We start from the raw sequence: 13775 nt of genomic DNA on the forward strand, positions 1-13775 counted from the left end.
AAGTAATTCACACTGTTGTGCAAACCTGACCACCATCATCCTCCAGAACTTTTTCATCTTGCAAAATTGAAACAGTCCCCATTAAACACTCACTCCCCATTGTCCTTCCCTCAGCCTCTGGCCCCCAACGTCCTACTTTATGTCCTTATATTTCCAACTGCTCTAGGGGCCTTGTATGAGTGGATCAAGCACTGTTTGTTTTTTTGTGTCTAGCTTACATCACTGAGCATAATGCCCTCAAGGTTCATCCCTGCTGCATCCTGTGTCAGAATTGACTTCCTTTTTAGGCTGAAGAGCATTCCCTTGTATTGATGGACCGTGTTTTTCTTCTCCATTCATCCATTAGTGGACACATGTAATATCTACATTCATTTCTACTGTCATAATATTTGTGGAATAAACTCAGAAAGTCCTATGAATCAAAAGTCATTTGCCATTAACTTTTTTCTTAAACTTGTTGTTGTGGAAAACATCAAGACTAAGAAAAGGGAAAAATACATGTCAGCTTCACTTGTGTTCAGGAATTAATGCTTTACGGATTCACTTTATTCCCTGTGTGTGTGCTCTGCGTGTGCATGTGCCTGTTTGCATACATATGCTGTTCATGTGCATAGGTATGTGAACTTGCACACATTAGTGTGTGCATGGGCATATGGGTGCATGTGTGTTCACATGCTAGTGTGTGAATATAGTTGTGCTGTGCACGTGCATATGTTTGTGTGTGTGCTGTGCCTGCCTGTGCGCACACCTGTGTGTTTGCTGGAACCACTTGCAAGTTGGCTGCAGACTGAATTGTGCCCGAGATATATCCGCACGCAGCTGCTCTAACAATCCTGCGTAGCCACGTAAAGGTCACAGATCTCAGGGATTTAAATGGATGGAGCAGGATATCCAGACACAGAGTTTGTCTTCCAATGACTGTCACTGTCTTAGTAACATCCTTCACACCTTCTTTAAGCCCCATTCAGGGTCCAGTTTAGACTCCCATTACATTCAGTCACCTGTCCCAGGTCCCCTAAAGCAACAATGTCACCGTTGGAGAGCCCGGCCAAGGCTGGGGGTGCCCCTCCTGTTGGCCTGGCCTCCAGGCCCTGCCCTTGGCTCCTGTTTTCTCATATCTCAGCCAGGCCCCGACTTGGATCGGGCCGCCACCTCTTTCCTCACAGGGTCCCATCGCCCAGTCAAGGGGGTTCATTCTCCCCAAACACAGCATCAGGAGTCGGGGGCTGACAGTCCCCACTGGGTCTCCTTCATGTGAGACCCTGTGCTGTTGAAAGAGCAGGCACCCTGCCCTCGGGGGTGGGGGACTGGGGGGCGACATGCGGCCCACGATGGGCAGGCGGGTCTCCGGGTGGGGCGAGCCAGTGTGCAAGGAGTTCCGCGGTGGGTTCTCCTCTCCAACGGCTTCTGTGCCCCTACCTCTCCCCGTGCCTCCCCTCGAAGACAGCACGGTGCCCGGGTTGGGAACCATGGGAGCCGTCAGCCACCGCCCCCTCTACACACACACACACACGCACGCACACGCACACGCACACGCACACGCTGCAGGGAAGCAGGACCTGAGTGCAGGGCTCTCAGCGGCCCTGAGCGCCCCGCCCGGAATCGGCCAGCCGAATGGACAGACCGGATCTCCCGACCCGGACCATGCAGGACTCTCCTGACCTGGCTTGCAGTGTGGCCGCCTCCTTCTGGAAGCCTGGGAGGCTGGAATCAGGCCACTTCTTATCTGTCCTGGCAGCAGACTGGGCTGCACTCTAAGAAGTTAGTGGCTCGCCCGTGGATCCTGACCATCAGGTGGCCAGAGAAATTGGGAACATTTCTGTTTTGCCTGTTGAAATGTTTAATGACAAAGATTTTGTTCAGTTTCCTGATGTGGGTGTCCAAAGATGAGAGACCCATGTGTGTGATCTGTACCTCCTATGAGATCAGCCGTAAGCTAGTTGAAACATGATCAAGTTGTGTCTACATGGTAGATTTAGACCTCTGCATGTCCTGTCTACTGATTATGTTTAGAGCTGACCATGTGTTGTCTATAATAAGAAGATTTAGACCTGATCATGTTCTGTGTACGCTAGGACTATGGGGACCTGGGTAGAGACCCGGCCTGGCCTCAGTACTGGGAAGCTCCATGCCTGCATCTGAATGTCAGTGCTTAGATGTCTGGGGTCTGGAGCTGAGGTGGGCTTGTCTACGTAACAGCCTCTCTTCTGAGTGTGGTGACCTGGTCCTCCCAAGGGTCAGTGCTATGGTCGGGGCCTTAGTCTTAATCCCTGCAAGGTTCACCTTCCCTGGGGCTCATGGAGAATCCTCAGGAGGACTACCTGGCAATAATTCCAATTTACCAGCACGTGCATGGTGCATAGGGAAGCAGGTTTAGCTGCTGAATTGATTGCAGGGCACGCAGATCGGGCAAAAGGCCGATGGGTGACAGCTGAGGCTGCTGCTGAGCTCTCCCTCCAGTCTACCGTCCCTACTCAGCAGAGTCCAGAGCTGCCCCTCGGCTTTCAGCCCTGCTGTCCTGTGAGCTTTCTCAACATGTAAGTGAGACGAGAAAGGACTGAGCATGCCAGCACCAGGGTCGTGTGTCCAACTCTAGTATGAAAGCTGTAAAAACAGTTAAAATCACACAGAACCAAAGTGAGAAGAGGAGGACTCCTCTGGGACAAGTGTGGGGAAAGGAGACCCACCTGACACTTTTTCCCATCCCAGGAGGTCCCAGGGACCCAGCTTGTTTCCACATTGGGGGAGCCCCCTGCAGAGCCATGGTGTCCTGACCAAGGGGACGTGTGACCCCAGGTGCAGGGTCTGGGGAGGTGAGGGCACCCTGGGACTGTGGACATGTGACCCAGGTGGAGGGGCCTGGGGAGGTGGGTCACCCTGGTGAGTGTGGATGTGTGGCCCCAGGTATAGGGTGCGGGGACTGTGTGGGTCTCACCTTACCTGCATGGGTCAGGATCACATGGATGGGGAGACCGCATATGCGCTCTTTGCCTGCAGTGTGTCCTGTCCCCTTTGAGATTTCCAACCTCTGCATTAAGGGTGTTGTCCTGATTAACCTGTGGTTCCTTTTCTTCTCTTCATCTTGTCACAATCATATTAGGTCAGGCACGTTTGAGTGGGTTGCTGCTCTGTGTTCCGGTGAGTGACAACACTTGGTCGTATCGTATTAATACTATAGCATATCATATGTCTAATCTATGGGGGTCACCACTGCCTGGGTCCCCCTGGACAGAGGTCAAGTGAGCACAGACTAGCCCCCCCTAAGAATGGTCTCCCATGTTCTCTGTGAGGGTACCGTGATGGCCCCTATGGTAGGGGACTGTGTCTGGGCCTCCGACATTTGTGATGAAGGGGAGTCGAAATGGAATCTCAATTAACAAGACATTATTTTAAGAATTTATTTTAAGTGAAATAAAACACACGTCACATACCCTTTACCATCATCACCGTTTTAAGTGCACGTTTCTGAGGCGTCAGATAGATTCACTTTCTCGTGGAGCCATCACCACCATCACTAGAACTTTTCATCTTGCAAAACCAAAATTCCACAACCATGAAAGTCTCATTCCCCATCCCCTCCCACTGCCCCTGGCACCGATATCCACTTCAGTCCCTGAGTTGTCGACTCCAGGGCACCCACTGGAGTGGAATCCTGCAGTGTTTGCTGACGGGTCATTTTGGAAGAGCTGACTTTCAGTCTGAAGCTCTGCCTGTTGGCATCTGAAGAATCTGCATTTAAGGAGAGGGTGTATGAGGAAGGGGGTGTCTGCGGGACAAAGGTGTCCGGGGTGCAGGTGAGCCAGGACCTGACCAGCTGCCTTTTGGGTCCTCTGGTCCCATCTCTTGGTCTGTGCCTCATCTGCATCATCACTGTCCCCGCTGGCACCGCTGGGGTGTTGTTGTCTGAGTGAGAGTCCCCTGGTGCCCCTGCTCTCCTCCCCTCCTCCTGCTGGTTGCGGAGGGAACTGCTTGCTGGGTGGTCTCTACTCCTGAGGCATGAAGGACCCTGTAGCATGGACCTGCAGACTGTGGGGTGTGGTCCCAAGAGCATGGGGCCCACATAGGACACGACATCGGGGCGTGACAAGTGCTAGGGCTGCCTCATCACTGACAGGGAATGTTGCCCAGATCCTGCTCCAGAGGGCGTGGTGGGTGGCCTGGGACCCTAGAGGCCCCATTCCTATACTGGAGCTTGGAGAGTGCATCCCCATGGGCTTCAGATTCACCCCATATCTCAGCCATATCCCTCTGTCCTGTCTTTGAACTCAGGAAAACGAGCTCTCTTGTCCACAACATAGGCCTGGTCCTCTTGATACTAGGTTTCTTTAAGTTAGGCGTCCTGGGATAGCAGCTCCTTTTAGGCCTGAGAAGGAACAACTCCAGAGTGTACAACAATTTCAGAGGAAACTAATATTCAATGACTATCCCTAACTACTCGGTTGTTGACTTCTGTTAGTCATTATTCTCCTGGTTTTAGCTCTGATGTGGGGATTACAGAGGAGTCAACATTTAAATCTTCGTAATCTGTGTATTTGTAGCTTCAGTATCATTACTGACCCATAGTTTTTTACGGTTTGGGAAGAGTTATTGATTTCATGTATCATGTAAAGGATTCACAATGATGATAGGACAATTAAGATTACAATAATAGCTAGTAAATTGTTCACATTTTCTCTACCTGTGCATCTATTGTATGCATATGAGTTTAGATGTCAATATTAGTGAAATGATATAGAGGACTAGAGAACTTATTTTAAAAATCACTATTAATGTGTGATGAAGAAAATGTAAAAGTTCTTCCATAATCGGTGATGTTGTATCTTGAGAGCCTAGATGAAATTGATATGCCTTAGTCATATACAGGATTTTAGCCTATCATTTAACTTTGACAAAGCTACATCACTTTTTACTTTTATCTCATTTATTGAGGAAGACATAATTGTTATGGTGTTGGCTTGAAACTGGTTGAAAAGGACTTGAGTCCTTCCTTATTTTACATTTACATAGGTAGGATCTTGAAACGTAGGATATGGTGGAGGACATCCGTGTAACCATTCTAGGTTAGGAGTAGCAATTTCCACTGCTAAGACTTCTTGTTTAGACACAAATGCTTTTCAAAGTATGAAGATTATTAGCATTACTGCTGCTACTGAGATGAATGAGCCTAAAGACAAAACATTTCATGTTGTGTGTGTCTCAGGGTACTCAGACTAACGTAGTGACATCCCTGAGAGGCCACGAAAGTGCGGCAGGAAGTCATATTTACTACTACAAATATACTTGTGAAGTGAATTTTTGCTCATGCTGAGTTAACTGTATAACCTGAGAATAGTGGGAATCAGTGTAGAAAGCCTCCTATAATAGTGAAGACTGCTCCCATGGACATTAGGTCATGGAAGTGTGCTACTACATAGTATGTATCCTGGAGGACAATGTCTGGGGATGAGTTGGCTAAGATGATTCCTGTCAAACCACCTACTGTAAAAAGAAAAACTAAAGCCTAAATCTCATAATATAGTGGGAGGTCATATAGAATTACCTCCGTGAACAGTTGCTAACCAGGGACTTCCCTGGTGACGCAGTGGTTAAGAATTCGTCTGCCAATGCAGGGGACACGGGTTCGAGCCCTTGTCTGGGAAGATTCTACATGCCGTGGAGCAAAAAGCCCGTGTGCCACAACTACTGAGCCTGCCCTCTAGAGCCCGCAAGCCACAACTACTGAAGCCCACGCGCCTAGAGGCCGTGCTGTGCAACAAGAGAAGCCAGTGCAATGAAAGGGCCGCACACCACAACGAAGAGTAGCTGCCGCTCACCGCAACCAGAGAAAGCCCATGCGCAACAACCAAGACCCAACTCAGCCAAAAAATAAAAAAGAAAAGAAAAAGAAAAATTAAATAAGGAGTTGCTAATCAGCTAGATACTTTTACTCCTGTAGGGATAGAAGTAATTACGGTAGCTGATGCAAAGTATGCTCCTGAGTCCACAGCTATCCCTATGGTAAACATGTGATGGGCCCACAAGAGAACTCCTAAAAAACCAGTGGACATGACTCATACTATTCCCAGATAGCTGAAAGGCAATTTTTGTCCTAAATAGTATGTAATGATATGTGAGTTTATAACAAACCCTGTTAGGCCATGAATACAGACTTCAGGGTGAGCAAAGTATCAAAAGAGGTGTTGGTATAGGATTCGGTCTCCTCCTGCAGGGTCAAAGAAAGTAGTGTTTAGATTTCTATCTCTTAACAGCATGGCAATTCTGGCTGCTTGGACTGAGATTGGTAATTATAGTAATATGGCTATAGTTGGGGAAGATTAAACAAATAATGGTGTTTGGTATTGGGATATGACTGCTGGTTTTGTATTAAAGATTATAGTAATAAAAGTAATAATACCAAGAATTGAGGAGACACCTGCTAAATGTAAGGAGAAAGCAGTTAGGTCGACAGAGGCTCCTGCATGGGCCAGATTGCAGGCTAGAGCTGAATACACGGTCCCACTGGTACCAGAACCAGCTTCTACTATTGGTGATATGAGTAGGAGTAAGAATGATGGGGGAAGTCGTCAAAAGTTTATATGATTTATTGGGGGAAATGCTACTTCAGGTGTCCGAGTTATTAGTGGCTCAAGTCAGTTTTCAAAGCCTGCAATCATAACGGGTACAGCAATAAAGAAAATTATTACAAGTGCAGGGACTGTTATGACAACCTTACAGATTTGGGCATCTCCAAGTAGCGGTCCAGGTCAGCATAGCTCAGCCTGGATTAATATAATTAAGGTGCTGCCTGCTACTCCAGCTCAAGCACCAAATAATAAATATAAAATGCCGATATCTTTGTGATTTGTTGAAAATAATCAGCAGTGTATGAACAGAGGTAAAATGACTGAGTTAGCATTAGACTGTAAATCTAAAGACAGAGATTTTACCCTCTTTCTGGCAAACCCTGTGGTGAATCAACAAATTTAATTGTAACTTCAGAGAAGCAGCTTCAATTCTGCCAGTGATTATCCTGCTCTTTTTTTTTTCTTTTTTTCTTTCTCAAATGAAGGAGAAGTAGACTGAAGCCAGTTGACTAGAGGATTTGCCTGTTAACTAAAGTTTCCTGGGGTTAAAACTCATCAATCTCGTAAAGATTTGGCTTCAATACAGTGTTTGCTTTACATTCAATTGATGTAGAATAAAGTCTTGCAATCCTTATTTTTAGGAATTAAGTAAATTTCACTTGTTTAGGGTTTTGAAAGCTCTTGGTCTGAACTAACCTAAATTCCTAGTCCAGCACCGATAGAATGGGTGTTGTGTGTAGTAACCGTGTGGGTATTATGATTGGTAATGATAGGAAGGTTATTTCTTTGTATGTTCAAATTGTTTTGTGTTTGTTTTGTTTAATGAAGGGAATATAGTTAGTGATGTGGAGTATGTTAGCTACAAGTAGAAATATATGCTGAGGACTGCTATGATGGCTATTAGTGTTGGTAGAATGATGTTGTCGTTTTTGTTATCTCTTGGATAATTATTCATTTGGGTAGAAAGCCTGATAGTGGTGGGCGATGTCCTAATGATACTATAATGGTGAGGAAAATGATTGTGATGGGAGGTGTTTTATCTCATGTGTGTGATAATGATACTCTTGTAGTACATGATCTGGGCATAAATAAGAAGAAGATAGTGTTATTATGATATAAATTAGTATGTTTAGGATTGTTATATTCTGAATATACATTATAATAGCTGTTATTCATCCTATAAGGGCAATTGATGAGGAGGGTGTAATACTTTCCAGGTGAGCATGGCGAAGTCTGCCTCAGCCTCCAGCTATGATTTATAATATCACTATGATTAATAGTATATTTAGGTTGATGGATGGTGACATGTGGTATAAAACTGATAGGGGTGCAATTTTGTCATGTTGATAGCATCAGGTCTGCTGTTCATGGGATGCCTCGTGTGACTTCAGGCACTCAGAAGTGAAATGGGGAAAGTCCTACTTTTGTGACAAGGGCGATTGTCATGAGGGTGGATGCTGCTGGATTAAAGATTCTTGTTATTCATTGTGCTCTTTGACCAGAGTATATTAGATTAATGATAATAGCCATTATAAGTAGTATTGATGTGGTGGACTGTTTTAGGAAATATTTGTTGGATGCTTCTGTAGCTTATGGGTTCATGTTTTTTTGTTAGAATGGTAATACCATTAACCAGTGTGAGCTTGTTATACAATTATATTTCCTGAGAAAATGGTCAGTAGAATGATGGTAAAAACAATGAGAGTTTATTAGCACAGGAAGGATATACAAAAATATTTTGGGGGTACGGGCCTGAAGCTTACTTAGAGAACTTTACTATATAGCATGTGGTGTAATGTGGTAGGTAGCATGGAGAATGTAAAATTATTAGGAAGAATTCAATTCCAGGAATAAGAGCATTGAAACCTCTATGATTTACTCTATCAAAGAATCTCTTTTGTCAGACATATTTCTTAAATTTGTGGTGGGTTGCCTGGTATGATGACAAGTAGTGAAATCTCTCATATACATAAGGTTAATGTTAGTCGTAAAAAACTTTTCATAAGAGATGTATGCGTTGATCATATCAAAATTGTAGGTAGGAGGCTCAAATTCATAGAAAGGAGATTGTTAGATGTGTTTTAATGATGACTTGGGCTGTATATAATTCTGGCACCTAGGGATTGTCGAATGCTCCGAAAAATAGATTGCTGTGGAAATGTTTATTATAGGGAAATTGACATATTCTCTAGGAGGGACGGGGTGAATGGGCCTGCTACATTTTCTACATTGAAGACTTATACAGGTTTTGATGCTACTTCCGTTAAATCAAGTGGGGCTTCATTGGATTTCTGCTACTGCGGAGATAATCAAATTCTGGGTAGGGGTCAGGAGAAAATGAGTCATAGGTGTTCTTGTGTAATAATTACTGTTGAAAGTGTAAATGATCCATTTATCAGTAAGACTGAGAAGAGAATAACTGCTACATTACTTCATATGAGATGATTGTCTGTGCTATTGTTCCTAGAGCTCCAGTGAGTGTGTATTTTGAATGTGAAGTTCATCCAGATCTGAGGATGGAGTAAATGGCTAGGTGTGATATGGCTAATAGAAATAATATGCCTACATTTATATTAATTAGTGGATAAGATATGGGAAGAGGAATTCATGTTGTGAGAGCCAGGGTTAAGGCTAGCATTGGGGTTAAGGCTAGCATTGGGGTTAAGTCTAGCAAGAGAAGCCACCGCAATGAGAAGCCCGCGCACCGCAACAAAGAGTAGCCCCCGCTTGCCGCAACTAGAGAAAGCCTGCGCATAGCAACGAAGACCCAACACAGCCAAAAACAAATTAATTAATTAATTAGTTAACTATTTTAAACAAAAGTACTAATCCTTCTGTACAGCTTCTCTGGGAAGAACAGAGAGATGGCGTAGGAGAGTGAGAAAGACCAATATTTAGTGCACATCTCTCATGCAGGTGCTCTGCTGGCTCAGATAGATTTATCCCCACTTTACAAAGGAGGAAATAATCTCAGAGAGGTTTAGTAATTTTCCCAAAGCCAAACAGCTATGGAGTGGCAGAACCAAGATCTGAACCAAGTCTGTTACCTTCAAAGCCTAAGTCCTCATCACAACAAAACTCAATTAATATTTACATTTATCGAATTACATGGCAACCTGGGGAGTTCTTGGCACAATCCTGAATAAGAGTGAGAAAGAAAGAAATAGCATTGTTCCTATAGTCAACCCAAATTTTTGGAGCAGCTGCTAGATGCCTGGCCCTTTTTGGGGTTCAGCAGTGATCAAGACAGGAAGAGTCCTGCTTTCATGAACCACGTAGTGGGGAGGAGAGACGGGTGCAACTTGGGTGAGGGATTTCACCTTGCTGGACCTCTGTTTTGTCATCTGGAAAATGGGATGGGTGTTCCTCATTTTCTGGGATTGTCCAGCCCTCACATTCTCTGATTCCATAAGAAGCATTTGTTTTCCTGTTTCTTTCAAATTCATTCAGGCCGTGAGCTGTGATGAATGTTGTTAGCTGCTCCCCAAATCACTCTATTCCCACCCTTTTCCTGTGATCAGGTCTTTCCCGAAACATGACTCACAGTCAGTCAAGTCACAGAACCGAAGGGGCACCCAGCAGAAAAATCCCAACCCTTGCTTCCCAGGAGCTCTGCGGTCTACCTGCCAGGTAAACTTAACTCACCTGGCACAAGGTGGCCATCCCTGGTGTCACATCAACATGATCTCAGGCACAAACCTCCTTGTTTTTCCATTTTGTCTTGAAGTTACTTGTTGAAACAACTGCACAAATATGACACAGATATAAAATCAGGCATCTTCTGCCCCCAGTGCCTACTAATAAATGATTTTCTGCCACTTTAATGATAAAGATAGAACATTTCAACATTCTGCTACCCTTATTATTTGTCATTTTTGTTGATATTTCTATGGACTACATCTTTCAATATTTTAACAATGGAACATTTATTTAGGGTGTTCCAGACCCAGCCTTTAGTGGTAAAGGTTTTGTTGTTATATTTCTATTATGTTTCCTTTAAAAATCATTATCCTATTTAAATGGATTAAGTCAATTCTATAGGCATTTACCTTATGTTATTGATGAAATTGATACATAGAGGGCAGTAGTACAAGTTGATTGGACTTGAGAACCTCTATTAGCACAGTTAAGTATAAATATTATCTATATGTAAACCAAAGTACAGGCCGAGTGAGATTCTCTGACTTTTTTCCACTGTCTGCCCCTCAAGCCTGTGAGAAATGGAATAGTTCTTGCCCTATCAGTAAACAAAGGATGTCACAGTCTTCAGCACTTGCAGCCCTCCAATGTGAGCCGGCGGGCCCTGAGGCACTCAGGATATGCAAATACAGAATGCAGGCCCCAGAGAGCTGAGGTGCATATCAAAGGAAGGAATTCAGTGAGCCCAGGCAAAGAAAAGCGCCGCATTCCTCACCTTGGGAGAGCTGGTTTTCCTTAGTTAACAATCACCTTTTGATGTTCCCCATTACCTGCGCCAGTTCCCTGCCCTGTCCCCTCCCCCTGGTACTTTAGCTCAGGGAGGAAGGAGCGCAGAGGGACTCGGCTGAATAAGGGGCCTGTGCGCCTCGGGAGGAGTTTTCAGCTGCTTTCCCCGCAGTCGGGAAGAGGGGCGCTGAGGCTGCAGCCGGACCCTGTGCCTCCCTTGCCCCGTTTCCCCTCAGGACGCTCAGGCCGACCCCCTCCTCACGCCCACCAGGCCTCGCGAGCCAGGACGAGGGCAGGGGCGAGAGGAGGGACCGAAGTTCCCGGGGACCAGACGCTGGAGGCCGCTCTTTCTGCACAGCAGCGGCGGGTGGCAGCGAACCCCTGCCCCTCAGAAGCTGGTCTTGTGCTGCCGCCCGGGCACCGGACAAGGCGGAGGGTCGGCGCCCACTTACCCGGCCCGCCGTCCCCGCGACTGTCATGGCTTCGGCCGCTGGGGCACCTCCAGAGCCTGCAGCCTCAGTGAGGTCGCCCTCCCCTCGGGCTCCGAGGCAGTTCCGTGAAGGCGGAGGGAAGAGACCCCGCCTGAGCCGGGAGTTCCAGCTCTGAGGAAACGCGGGCTCTGTTCAGCGCGCAGTGGGTGGGACCGCTCTGCCCCGAGGCCTTCCGGGAGGGAGCGGGGCGGCGGAGGAGGGAGCCGCCAGGAGCGCAGGGCCCCGTCAGGGGTCCTGGAGGGGCGGCCTGGCCTGGGGGCCACGCCCACTGTGGCCGCAGCCCAGGCCTTTTTCCTGGAATCCTACACAAAAAAATTAGAAAGATACACAGTCTATAGTAAATATTCACAAATGATTGTTGCTGCTGTGCTCACTATTCTATTAAAGGTGTAAAATCCATAAAACACTTTAAGTTCAAAATTAAATATGAATTTTTACCTTTCTTATTATGTCCCTGATATTCACAGTTGTGGTTAATGAATCAGAGACTGTGGCATCACTAGTTAAAAATGAGCTTGTTAAAAATATAGAACTCAGGCCCACCGGACCTACTGAATCACAATCTGCACTTTTACAATCTCCCCAGTGTACTCGTGTACCCATGAATAGTTGAAAGGTACATTTTTACCTCGACAGGTCTTTTCTCTATGAGAAATACACACATTTTATCCAGTTTGATATAAATAAAACACTCAAAAATGCATATGCCTGTGTTGAAACCATCATTTTATCATTTCTTTTCCAGACAAGTATAGTCTCTATACTGGTTTTGTGGATCACATGCCATACTCTTTTCTTGTAGTTAGAAATAAGGTAGAGCAAGTTACTTTGTAAAAAAAAAATTATATATATATATATATATATATATGTATGTATTAGTGGATAATTGAAGACACTCTTCTAAATTAAAACCTTCTCTTAACTTGCTGTTTTCTTCTTGGGTCATATTATGAGCTCTTCCCGTGGCCACATGGCATGTGTACGTTTAATTTCAGGGACTGCTGACATTCCAGGATGTGGCCATAGATTTCTGTCAAGAGGAGTGAGAATGCCTGGACCAAGATCAATGGGAATTGTACAGGGATGTGATGTTAGAGAAGTATAGGAACCTGCTCTCCTTGGGTGAGGATACCTTCCTTCCAGAATTCCTTATCCAACCACTGGGTTTGCAGTCCTTCATTTGTAGAATGTCTCCTGGAATCTTCTGCTTCCTACAATAGGGTTTCAGATTGCAACGTTTCAGGAAAGATTGGGAGTTTGTGGGTATAATTTTTCTTATTCTTTTAAAATTGCAGCCTCCCTTTTAATATACTTTGTAACTGCTTGGGATGTGTCTATATGAACTGTGTACTATATGCTTCTGTTGTAGTCCTTACAATATTTCATTGTCTTATTTTCTCTAACAATTTTCCATGGATTCTTTGGGCTTAAGGTATATTAAAAGGGAGACTGCGAATCTGGGACTTCCCTGGTGATGCAGTGATTAAGAATTCGCCTGCCAATGCAGGGGACCCGGTTCGATCCCCGGTCCGGGAAGATCTCACATGCCACGGAACAACTAAGCCAGTGGGCCACAACTACTGAGTCTGCACGCCACAACTACTGAAGCCGGTGTGTCTTGAGCCCGTGCGCCATTTATTTTTTGGAGAATAAAACCACTTCTGAGTGATTAAAATTTAGGCCAGCTAGTCAAAATGCTTTATCACCTGTTCTTCTAAAACACTGGTCAATGGAACAAGTTTTACTAGGGATAACAGTGTAATTGTATTCTGGAGTTCATATGGGCAATATGGTTTATGACCTTGATGCTGGATCACGACATTTCAACGGTATAACTGCTATTAATTGTCTGTTTGTTCAACGATTAAAGTCTCACGTGATCTGAGTTCAGACTGGAGTCATCCTGGTTGGTTTCTGTCTATTGCAGATTTCTTCCAGCATGAAAGGACAAGAGCAATACGGCTTCCTTTACAAAATGTCTTCAAACTAAATGATGATATAATCTACATTCAATTAATTTATACATACCCTACTGTAGAACAGGTTCGTTACGCAGGCAGAATCCCGGTAATTATGTAAAACTGAAACTTTTTCTGCACTGGTTCAAGTCCTCTTCCTAAGAATATGTTTATAATCAACATTCTTTCACAAATTACCCAATTTAATTCACCATAGCATTCCTCATATTAACTAAATGGAAAATCCTAGGCTATATACAAATCCAGAAAGGGCCAAAAATCATCAGCCCCCATGGATGATTACAACCCATTGCTGAGGCATTCAAATTACTTATTAA

The sequence above is a fragment of the Balaenoptera physalus genome (genome assembly GCF_965194825.1).
Source record: "Balaenoptera physalus genome assembly, chromosome: 9".
In the NCBI taxonomy this organism is placed as follows: domain Eukaryota; kingdom Metazoa; phylum Chordata; class Mammalia; order Artiodactyla; family Balaenopteridae; genus Balaenoptera; species Balaenoptera physalus.